The sequence below is a fragment of the Protopterus annectens genome, chromosome 4.part1, assembly GCF_019279795.1.
Source record: "Protopterus annectens isolate FY-2018-M chromosome 4.part1, PAN1.0, whole genome shotgun sequence".
In the NCBI taxonomy this organism is placed as follows: Eukaryota; Metazoa; Chordata; order Ceratodontiformes; family Protopteridae; genus Protopterus; species Protopterus annectens.
In genome coordinates this window covers 247,246,069-247,258,400 of record NC_056734.1, presented here as the reverse complement: position 1 = coordinate 247,258,400, position 12,332 = coordinate 247,246,069, and positions in this window count along the sequence as shown.

The following is a 12,332-nucleotide window of genomic DNA, read 5'->3' as shown; positions in this document are numbered from 1 at the left end:
GGCAGACTCAAAAAACTCCAGCTATTCTCTGTCTCATGTTGTCTACTAAGAGGAGATCTCTGCTTAACTTATAAAGCTATGTATGACCCAGCTCTGTTAGAAATGCTGCATCTAAAGAAATTCCAATCCCTCCGCTCCACATGGTCCAGAGACCTCAACCTCATTACCACAATCAAAAGAACATACTGGAGGGATAGATTCATAATCCAGAGACTGTCCATGCTCTGGAATAGACTTCCCATACATGTCAAGCAGAGCACCTCACTGGCCCTCTTCAACAGAAATCTTGATGAGTGGATGGGAAATATAAAGCTCACCCCGGGGCTCTACTTTATAGTGGCACTAAGAACTAACATTGGGCGGCATGATGCCAGGGCACTTCTATGGGCTAGGCTTGTAAAGGCTCTAGGGCCATTAGCCTAGTACACACCTATGAACCTATGAACCTGTGAGAGGGATTACTCTTTAAATAAATAATTACAGAAAATGAATGAAGAAATTTTAGGAGTTAGAGTCTTAAGATATCAACAAATTGTTTGATAATAAGAATTTTTGGTGTTATTAATGTGAGGAATAGAGATGATACAAGTAGAATTAATGCATTAGTCCAATCATATACTTATAATTCTTATAAAATGAGATCTGAAATGATAAGGAACTGGAAATTAGTATTTGGAAATTAACTTAAGTCTAAATTGGGAGTGGAAAATGAAAGATGAAAATATGAAGGAAATTTTAGAAATCAACAACAGCAAAAGTGGAGTATGAGCCATGGTAATGTGTGGACTGCTAATATTGCAGATATATTCACAAAGGATCTTATGTTACTGTGGTGGGTTAAGACAAATCCATTGGTTGCATGGAGCATTATAATGCATTTCAAGTGGGGTACTGTATCTTGCCATGTGTTCATCTTATTTGAGTTTCTTTGTAGAAAAATAAATATGTAGTAAAATTTATGAGACTGGTTACAATATTAGGGAAAAAAATCAAACAATATTTTATGTAAACATACTTTGAAATGTAATATATTCAAAAGATAAAACACTGCACAGGGAAGTGAAATGCAGACAAAAATCCACTTTTATTGAGCAAAAATTGAGCGCTTTCATAAGTTTGTATCAAAACTTCCTCAGAACAATTAATCACATAAAAGACACACCTTTAAATAACTCTCCAAGAGAGTCACAGGATCAAACCTACCAATAAAAAGCTTGAGTTTTACACTTTAAGCATTAAATATAAAAAAGTTAAAATGTATAACTGCCCTATTCAATATATACTTAAGGATTAAATCCTGTAAAAATAAAAAAAAACATAAATTGTTTTCTGTGTTGTGTAAAATATATACTCTACGCATAATATGGCATCAATCTCAAAACATTGGCAATAGAAAATTGAGTCATTTAACCCTGGTGGAACTGTGGCATTTAACTTCAATTGCCAAACAAGTTGCCTGTGTTCAATCAAATCACGCCATGACCCCCTCATACTATTTTTGTGGATGTTGTCAACACCAAAAAACAAAATATTATGTTCTGGATGGTCTGCTACATGACAACAGAGCAAATTGCTAGTTTTTATGTTTTTAATATTGCATAAATGCTCATATATTCTCTCCCTAAACTGGCAGACAATCTTACCTACATAAAAACTTGGGCATTTTTTGCATAACGCTAGATAAATAATACCCACATATTTGCATGAAAAGTAAAACTTACTTCTGACTACCCTGTTATGTACTTTTATTTCACTGTTTGCTAATAAATATTAGCATTGACTACAATATCCACATTTAAATGTACCACTTCTTCTGGCACTTGTCACAAAATGCATACTATCATTGGATTCTAGTAGATTTTTCAAGCACCTAGTTCACCTAGTGCCAAAGCAGGGTCGGTCACCTAAGGTTTCTCTAATACCACCAAAGGCTTTAAAAATGGCCCAGTTGTTTCTAATAATCCACTGAATCTGGGGATATTCTTGTGTGTCTGTAGTAATAAAGGTGCAGGAGTAATTGTCAGTACTCCATCTCCCATGTTCTTCATATAGTGGTTAATTCAATAATAAAATAGGTTTGATGTAACCTTGTAGCCTTTTGTTGGAAACCTCCTCATACACCTTTTCAAATAAATCAAGGGGGTAACTCCGGACTAAAAACATTTCCTTTCATTTATTGCATTCACTTCTAAAAATATCATTATCAGATATCATTCGAGCTAACCTGATATACTGTCCTTTTATTATACCTTTTTTTTGGTGCACTGGATGACAACTACTGTAATGCAAAAGACTGTTAGAATATGTACTTTTCCTGTAAATGGTACTCTAAAGTATCTTTTTGTTGTCATCCTTAACCACCAGTATATCTAAATAACTAATAACTGTCTCACTATAATGATAAGTAAATTTTAGGAAAGAAATGGTATAACGTAGGTATTCAATACATTTCATCATATCCATCTCACTCATGTCCCAAGCAATAAAAATGTCATCCAAATACCTAGCATAAAAATGACAGGCTGGGACATTGTCATTATTAAATAAAAATTGCTTCTCCCATTGCAATAAAACTATATTCACGAACACTGGGGCGCAACTCACCCCCATCACTACTCCTTTTTTCTGTTGGAAAAACTGTCCATCAAGGTGAATCAAATTATTCTTCAATACCATACCTAAAAAAGCATCCAAAACATTTATTTCATTGTTACTAAAGGCCCCTGATTCAAATAAAAATTTGTGTAACATTTCCAAACCTTCATTCTGTGGAATCACATTAAAAAGGTTGACCATATCAGTGGTAAAAATGCCAATTTAGAGCTGTATTTTACTACACTCAATTTATGTAAAAAGTCCCACAAATCTTTTATAATGTGTGGCTGCCTATAAACTAACTCTTTAACCTTTTGATCAATGTAAACAGCCATCGGATGTGTAATGGAAGTCCTTGCACTTACTATGGGTTGCATAGGTGGATCTGATAAACATTCAAAAGATACACACTTTTATTCTGGATAAATTAGATAGGAATAGTAGAGAAGACACATGAAAAGATCTATTAGAATATAGAGAGATGTGTGGTAATTAAAATTAAATGACACACACCACACTGTTCTAAATGATCAGATTTCTGCTTTGAATGTACTTAGAGTGAGGTCTGCCAAGCTATAATTAGTTGTAAATACTTACTTTTAAACAATATTTACATTGTTTTTGTTAGGATCATGTGATTGGTTGATGTCTATTTTAACATGACTGAAGTGATGCTAAATTGTTGATTTTGATGAAGTCTCTAATTATGTGAAGAAATACAATCTCTTAATTTTGTGTACTTACTAAAGTGGCATTCGTGCGATTATAATCAGCATCCTGCTCTCTGTTTTTAAAGTTTACTTGGTTGTCAGCAGTACACTGTAGATGTGGATAGAATGTTTGTTTTGCATTTCTTGATGTATTGTATTCCTCCAAAGTAAAAGTTTTATACCCAATCCATATTGAAGCTGAGATTAATGCAACTATGTCAGACTGCCATGTTGAAATGCCTCCAAAGCCCTGCTGTTCATACCAAAATAAAATAGTCAGTTTAAGAGTTTTTTGCAAAAAAATGATGGAATTAGACTTGAAGAGTGAGGTAAAAGCTGTACCAAAGATTACCACTGTATCCCTAAGGAGTTACATGTGTTACAAAACTGATCAATACTGATTTATTGCTATTGTAATAGTGTCTGACACCAAACCAACAATACTTACCGCACATCCCCTCAATATCACAAAATGGACTCTGAATAGTGACTAAACCCAAAACCAAACACCCCAATGGGAAGGAAGTGCAAAGCTGAGCTGTCTGCATATGTTAGGGTTTGGGTTAACATGATGGTTATGTTTAAAGTTAAGGCTATGGTCGGAGCTAGGGTTAGCATTAGGGTTAGCGGTAGTACACATGAGTCAGAATACTGCAGGGGCCTACTTCTTCCTGCATTACCTTACTCCTGTGTAATAACCCTACCCTTACCTTAGCACTGCCCTTAACTCCAGCTCTATATATAACTCTAAGCTTAATCCTGTCCTTAACTAAAACATCATACATATGCACAAACATATACACACACACACACACACACACACACACACACACACACACACACACACACACACACACACACACACATACCTTACATTAGCCATATCCCTAAATTTAATCATAACCCTAACCTTAAACCTAACTCTAACCCTAAGCCTAGTACTAAAGTGCATACATATACATAGACACACAAACACTTTCAGAATACTGAAACATTTGATACTTCTGGGTGTTTTATCATTCTGATACACTTGCACTTATGACTTGCAGAACTGTGGACTTGGAATTATTCCTTTCTCTGTCATGTTAGATTTAGTGACAGAAACTCTACATAAATTTGGTTTCTACCAACATAATGATGTTTATGCTCCCAAATTCAGAATGTCAAGTTTTGAACATTCCAAGTATATCAGAGTAATGAAACTCCCCCAAAATACTATTCCTCGGATCAAAGTTCTTGGTTTAATAGAAATTCTTAAAACAACTCATTCTCTATAATTTTGACTGAATGCTGTTTAAATATTTTGAATGTATATTGGTAAATGAACAGTTTTATTATTTATTTCTTATGAAATATTCCTCATATTAGGCCAAATGTATATACTGTATATAGTTATCTATTCAAACGTACATTAGAATGTTTGTAATATTTTCGTGTGTTTAAATTTAACAAAAATATTTGAAAAAAAAACAATTGTTTTAGTATTCCATATTATTGTGTGTGTGTGTGTGTGTGTGTGTGTGTGTGTGTGTGTGTGTGTGTGTGCGTATGTGTGTGCGTGTGTGTGTGTGTGCCTCAGTAATACGTACGATCAGGTTTCGGGCTATGGTTAGCATTTGGGTTAGGGAGTTGTCAGTAAATTTTCATTTATTCCAACTGTTGAAGACACTGTTTAATAAAAATATAGAGTTTGCTGAAATACTATATAATTCATTTAATTTACAAATTCAGATGTACTACTGGTATATGCACATTGATAAGGAACACTTATGTGCATAAATTTACAGTTTTGTACATACTTTATGTATGATACAGGGCATTTTGAAGAATTCCCCAGTACATAACTAAATTTATTAATGACATGGAAGGACTGTATTACCTGATTCCTCAAAGAAATGAGTTATTTTGAAGTTTTCTAATCAATAGCATGGAAGGACTCTTGTTATTTATAGAAATTTATTTTAACATACTTAAATCTTCTCTTTCACATTTTTTGTAAATAAGCTGATGCAATTTGGGGTTAAAGTTCTTTCTATAGCCAATATTATTTGAAAACATACTTACATAATCCAAAAAACAGATTTAAACCATCACATGTAGCCATGAAAATGCATAAAAATGAACACTTGCATACATTTATTACACATGATTTAGGAGGGTCTATGTTAAATCATCGAACACTTAAAAAAGCGAACAATGATTTATCAAACCCATATAAGTGAAAGCTTATAATCTCGAATGCTTAGAACAGCAATTTTTTTCCAAGGTAAAAAAAAAATCACTGTTCCACAAAAAAAAAAAAAATGAAATTTAAACATTACATAAAGCCCCCCCCCTACTTAAATATACCAACTCCAAGATCGCAATTACAGTTAAGAAAATGGCAAAGTAATGGAAGCGGCCAAGCAATTTCTTTCCCAGGAAAAGAATTTGCTTATATGCCATTTTGCTATTTTGCCTTTTTGTGCTTTCAAGTTTGATCAAGACACATTTGAAAGAATGCGTCTTTGATCATTTAATAGAAACCCGACTTACGATAGTTACTTACAGTTTACCAATTTAACAAGAATGCACTCAATTTCATGACTAAGGTAAAACAAGTAATTATTGTAATCAAATTTAGTGACAGTCAAAGCCCAACAATTCTTCTCAAACCAATTAATGCAAAAAACAAATAAATAAATAAATAAATAAATAAAACTAGTAAATTAATTAAAACATTTAAACTTTAAAGATGTTTAGGCCAGTGTGCAAAATGGGATCATCTCTTTGACATGCAACAACTAGCTTTTCACGTATCCAATCATTATAACCATGGAAACAATTTATCTGCCAGTGCTTATTCCCTTTTTTTCCCAGACGTGACTCAACATTACACAAGTCTACTGTCAAACAATATAGAACAAAGTTTCCCCAGAAACACCCATCTTCCTTAGGTATTCCCAATTAAATGCCTGTTATGTATAGTTTGACGCTCCCCTGCCAAAGGTCTTCCAATAACTGTTGCAACTGATTATTTTATAATCTACTAATTTTGATCAACCCCAAAATATGTTTCCAAGTACTTCATGTCCCATCCTTACTGTTGTAAACGGCGCTATTAAATTCAAGAATATATCCAGAAGATTACTTGGGGGTGTAAAAAATATTTAATTACAGGCTTCCAGGCAATATTGTGAAATGTGCTTGAATTCATCACATATGTTGTTATTCATTAGATCATTTGCTACTGTCATGAGGATAAACGTTTATCCATTATCTGACCTGATAGCTCCTCACTTTTGACCTTGGTGAATTCCTTACTGAAGCACAGTAATTTATATTACCAGCTCACGCATCTGTGTGATTGTTAGACACATTCTCGATACTCTAGCAGGAATTAGCCCACAATAGCATTTCCTGTCCTGCTGTTTACTCTGTTTCAGTTTCACTGTAGACTGAGTAATTCATGCCCCTAAGTGCAAAACAATCTTTTCTAAGAAATAAAAGTGAATATGAAGTATCTAATTTTTGTATGCTTTTTTTAAACCAGTTACTAAGATGAGTCATACCATCCACTGAGGTCAGCCGTACAGAAAAAAGAAACATATGTATTTCTTCATGCCTTTACATTCAACTTCCTCTTTGCTAAATTTTATGCTGTGGCTATTTATTTATTTATTTTATTTTGATAACTTGGTAAGTTGGCTGGTCATCAGACCCTTTTCATCAACAACATGAGCCAAATGGCAATTAGGCTCTTATACACTGACATGGAGTATGTAGAGGACATTTTGGATGCAATACAATTAGGTAACATACATACTCATAATGAAAAGCAACATATTTTATAAAAAAAACAGTTAATAACCAGCACAGGATGTCCATATCTGGCAGCATGCAGAGCATATGTAGGTAGTAGCACTTTGATAAATATAATTAAACCCTTGTCAACAAAGCAGAATTGCATCATTTGCAATGTGTTCTTTTCTTTTGAAGATCTGCAATGTTTTCTGTTGTTTGACATCTAGAAGAGGTCCATTTCAAACTGCAGGGCTTATTCTTGAGAAGGCTCATTCACCAATAGAGGTTTTAAAACATGGTCTGTCAAGGGAGATGATCTCTTGGGTGTAATTTTGCTGCCTTATTTGCAGTTTCCATTTTAATGGAGGACAATGGCCCTGTACTAAGATTCTGAAAATGAAAGGGCTAACATAAGTGTTGTTTGGGTTAACCATTTAAAGTTTTTAAGAAAGTCAGAGTGATGACTGTAATAATCTGAGAGATATATAAATCTGCATATTTTGCTAACAGTAGTCTGTAGGTTTTGAGTGTCAGAACTAGAATGCATGGTTAGCAGTGGGCCTCAGTATTCTGTTTTGGGAATAAATACATTTCTAGCCAAGGTCTGACATGCATCCCGTGAGAGCAGATGGGCTATTCTATAGCAAATGTTAAGCTGAGTGAGGTTTGCTTTTCGAAGGTACGATAAGGTTCTAAGGTTAGCCCAAGATATTTTGTTCTATGCTTGGTATAGTACAATATATCACAGGAAATATAGATGTATTCCCACTCCAGGGATTCCTGGTCACTCCAAGGACAAAGCTGTCCTTTCCACTATCTTCCACCTCAGTTTCAGATACTGAACATGTCAAATACAAATATATACACACATCTGTACCTATCCCCAATCCTTCTACCTCTTTGAGAAGCAACAAATTCTCCCAGGAGAACCTTGTTTTGTCTTTACCCCAAAGAGATACTAGGGATGAAACTGTAAATCTGCAAAAAAAAGCCTCATTGGAAAAGCAAAATGGTTCAAAAAGTATACAGTGTGAATTGTAATATAAATATCTGAACTGCCATTTTTTATCTAAATTCAAATATTTTACTTTCAATTACCAGTCAGATTTTCACACCTCCATTTTTAATTTCCATAAAATAACCTTAGTGAATCTAACAATAAGGGAGCCATATGAAATCTATGACACATTATCAAGTCTTATCATGAAAAAAGACAGGATCTGCCTTGCTAACTCTTGGTAAGGCTCACAATTTATTTTCAAAGCCTGTGTTTTGGATACATTGACCTACCATCAAATAACCTAGTTAGATGTTTTGCATGACTTCAGAAGTATATCATTCAGTCATCCCAGCATAATGAAGATGTTATGTAATCTGCCTGCATCTAAATTGATCAACTTCAGACCTTGAAAGTGTATCTGACAAAGCTGCCAGTTACAGAGCAAACAGAAGAAAAGAGAACAGACTTCCTTTTCTTATACTGTAATGGAGGAGAAAAGGCTGAAAATCACCATATTTATCACTACCTGTGCATTACCTGTGCAAAAGATCTTTAAAAAGTACTATTTATCAATAGTACAAACCTTTGTAAACAATCAGATGACTTTAAAGCTCTAAGTAAAAAGACCGGAGTGACCATTTCAAATGCCTTCTTAGTATCCTGACTGACTGCCAAATATGATAGGTTCATTCTGTATACTTCCTATATCAAAAACAATGTTTTAGTGGGATTGTCAAATGTCCTTCATCTGGACACAAAACTGCAATGATAAGGATTCAACAAAGCTAGAAGGAATGCAGCCACCCTGGATGCCAGAAGTGACATCATAGTCTTACAATCTTGCGAAGATAACACAAAACACCAACGATGTAAAAACAAGAGTCGGTAGCCAAAGACAGTCTTGCGAACCACAAGTAATCCTTAACGCAGTTTTATTTAGACAAATAAGTTAGTGTTTTCGCTTCTCAACAGACGGAAGCTTCATCAGAGTATTAACAGTTGCTCAGTAAGGCGCCAAAACTTACTGGGCATTTAAATAAACTACACACAAAAAAGATTACATCACTTCCTGGAGGTGTAAGCTAAATACATAATGGCAAATGTATGCATTTAAAAAAATAATATAATTTAAACATGTAAAGTACTAGCCACATCCAAGAATTGTACATCAACCCTTAACTTTACTAAAATACATTGAATAACACATGAATATAAATATGGAAATGAATAAATTCTATTTGTATGTAGGTATATAGAATTACAACAGCGGAGCTGCTGCATACTGTAAATAACCGAGTACTCATTTTCACTAGTGTATGCATAAAGCTCCTATTTAAAAACATAAAAATTTAAAATAGGGTAAGATAAGTAAAAAGATATATATATTTTTAAAATAATTAAGTTACATTTATTTGATACGAAAGGTGCATGAGTAAAAAGCTTCATTTGTATGACAAACTATGAATTTAATTTAAATATTTATATGAAAAATATATATATAAAAATATTTTTTATATCTAATTAATTTATTTACAATTATTTAACCTGTTAATTTACAAATGTAAATTGAGTGACTCTACAACTACTGATTTTTATATGATATAAAAAGATTCAAATTTGATATAAATTAATAGGAATTTTACTGTCTAAGATATGCTCTATATTTTAAAACGGGGGCAATGTTGCAAGCCTCATTCAAGCCTGGAGGGTTAAAGGCATCTAGTCTTAGTTGCCACTCCAGTTCTCGATTTTCCAATAAGAGGGATGTAGGGCCGCCCCTGATAGATGTCCTTACACTATCAATGCCCATGAATTGAAAACTATGTCCAGGATTTTTTATTATATGTTTAGCTAGGGCGTTTTCATTTTTTGAATTTTTTATTGCATAGTGATGTTGGTATATCCGTTCTCTGAGTTTTCTGTCGGTTTTGCCGACATAAAAACTCGTACAGCAGACACAGAATGCTATATAAATGAATGACTTGGTTTCACAGTTAATCTTGAAATTAATGTTAAATTTCGTACCCTTTATACAAAAGGAATTCCCAGTGCGAATGGACTTACATCATTTGCACAGACCACAGGATAAGGATCCTTTTATTCTACTAAACTGTTTTGGCCCGGAATCAAACTGTAATAGCTCTTTAATGTTTGTTCCCCTCTTGTAAACAATGTAAGGTTTTTCCCCCAATTTCTCCCCCAGAAAAGGGTTATTGGAAATGAAAGACCAATTTTTATAAATAATTCCTGATATTAATTTGGAGTCACTGTTGTATGTAGTGATAAAACTCAAAGGAGGCGATGTGGGGATGTCTTTTGTCACAACACTTTCAAAAGTATTCAAATCTGCCATTTCAGTGGGTGTATTAGTAGTAAACACAACATCACCATATAACAAAGGTTTGTAAAATCCAGCACTTCTCTTACTTTTTACTTCCTCAATGAGTTCATCAACAAGCAGTTCTGGGTAGCCCCTATTAATAAACATCGTTTTCAATAAGAAGCACTCAGCTATAAAGTCATTCAAGTCACTGCACATTTTAACAGCTCTCACCAATTGTCCTTTGACAATGGCCCTTTTTTGTTTATAAGGGTGGGAGCTCGTGTAATGTAGGAAAGAATTCACATATGTTTCTTTCCTAAATATTTTAGACTGAAATTTAAAATTTGTTCTATCTTTAATGAGTTTCACATCGAGATAATTAATTTCTTCACCTGAAACATGATATGTAAATCTAAGAAAGTTTGTTGTCTGATTGATATAATCAATAAATCTTTGGACGGCTTGTAAATCTCCTTTAAACAATATAAATACATCGTCTAAAAACCGAGTGTAATAGCAAATGTGCTGCTTCCAATCCAGGTTATCCAAAATATGACGTTTCTCCCAGTGGGCCATGACCATATTAGCCACACTGGCACCACAGGGGGATCCCATTGCTACTCCCTGTTTTTGAACATAAAGTTCTTTTTCAAACAGGAAATAATTAGAAGCAAGCACAATGTCTAAAAGTTCTGTAATGTTATCAATTTCACTTTTAGGGGCTTTTAGCTCTTGCAGGAGTAAGCCAATCCATTCAATTGCCTCCCGGTGTGGAATGGAGGTATATAAATCAGTAACATCAATGGTAAGAAAGAAGTACGCATCATCAAAACCAATGGTGTTAATGTTGGTCAAAAAGGTCCAAGAATCTTTACATATACTAGGAACAAGCTTAACATACTTAGAAAGTAAAAAATCTATATATTTGGAACAAGGGTACGTTGAGGAACATCTACCGTCAACTAACGCTCTCATTGGTGGGTCCTTGTAATTTTTGTGGACCTTTGGTATACCAAACATTACTGGGACCCTAGGTTGGGGAATGTCAATGTATTTGTACATATCCATATCTATCCTACCATTGATGAATAAATCTCTAAAGTACCCTTTCATCTGGTTAAGACAACCATTCATAGCGTTTAGTGAAGTGCTTTCATATGCTGGCGAGTCCAAAACTAGAACCATCCTTTCTATATAGTCAGTTCTTTCAAAAATGGCTAAACCACCCCCTTTGTCTGGCTTTATTACTCTGACTGATGATTCACGTAAGTGGTTTAATGCTTCAACTTGTTCTTTTGTAATGTTAAAAGTGTTACGTAAGGATGTTTTTGTACAATTCATATGTCTGATATCCAACTCACATGCAGTCTCAAAGATTTTTAGCCCAACATGAATAGGTGGGTTGAAGATACTGGTTAGTTTTAAACCTTCATTACAACTGTGTGTGACATCATTAAATAACAACTTTAAATTGAGTTTTCTTACATAACACTTGAGATCAATTAACACTTTGGCAACATCACAATGTCTAGAGGGAACAAAAGTGCTCCCTAGTGCTAATAACTCAACAAGTTCAGGTTCCAGTTCCAAAGTAGAAAAATTATAAATGGTAAAGTCCCCTTTTGTATTATGTAAAATTATAGGAAAACAATGCTAGTTGAAGTAAACAGAGGGCTTGTTATCTGTTCCAGTTCTTGCCCCTGGCCCCCTGTTGATGATTGCCTCGATTGCCTAAAAAATTTTTTTGGGGTGACTTATTACCATTGTTATTGTTAGGAACCCTATTTGGCACATCTTGTTGTTTGCTACGGTTCCTATTACTCCTTCTAGGACCATTGTCAACCTCACCAACTTCACGGTCAGTATTCTCGATGGATGGTCCCAAATCACCTTCATGCATATCAAATATTGCCCCTAAAGT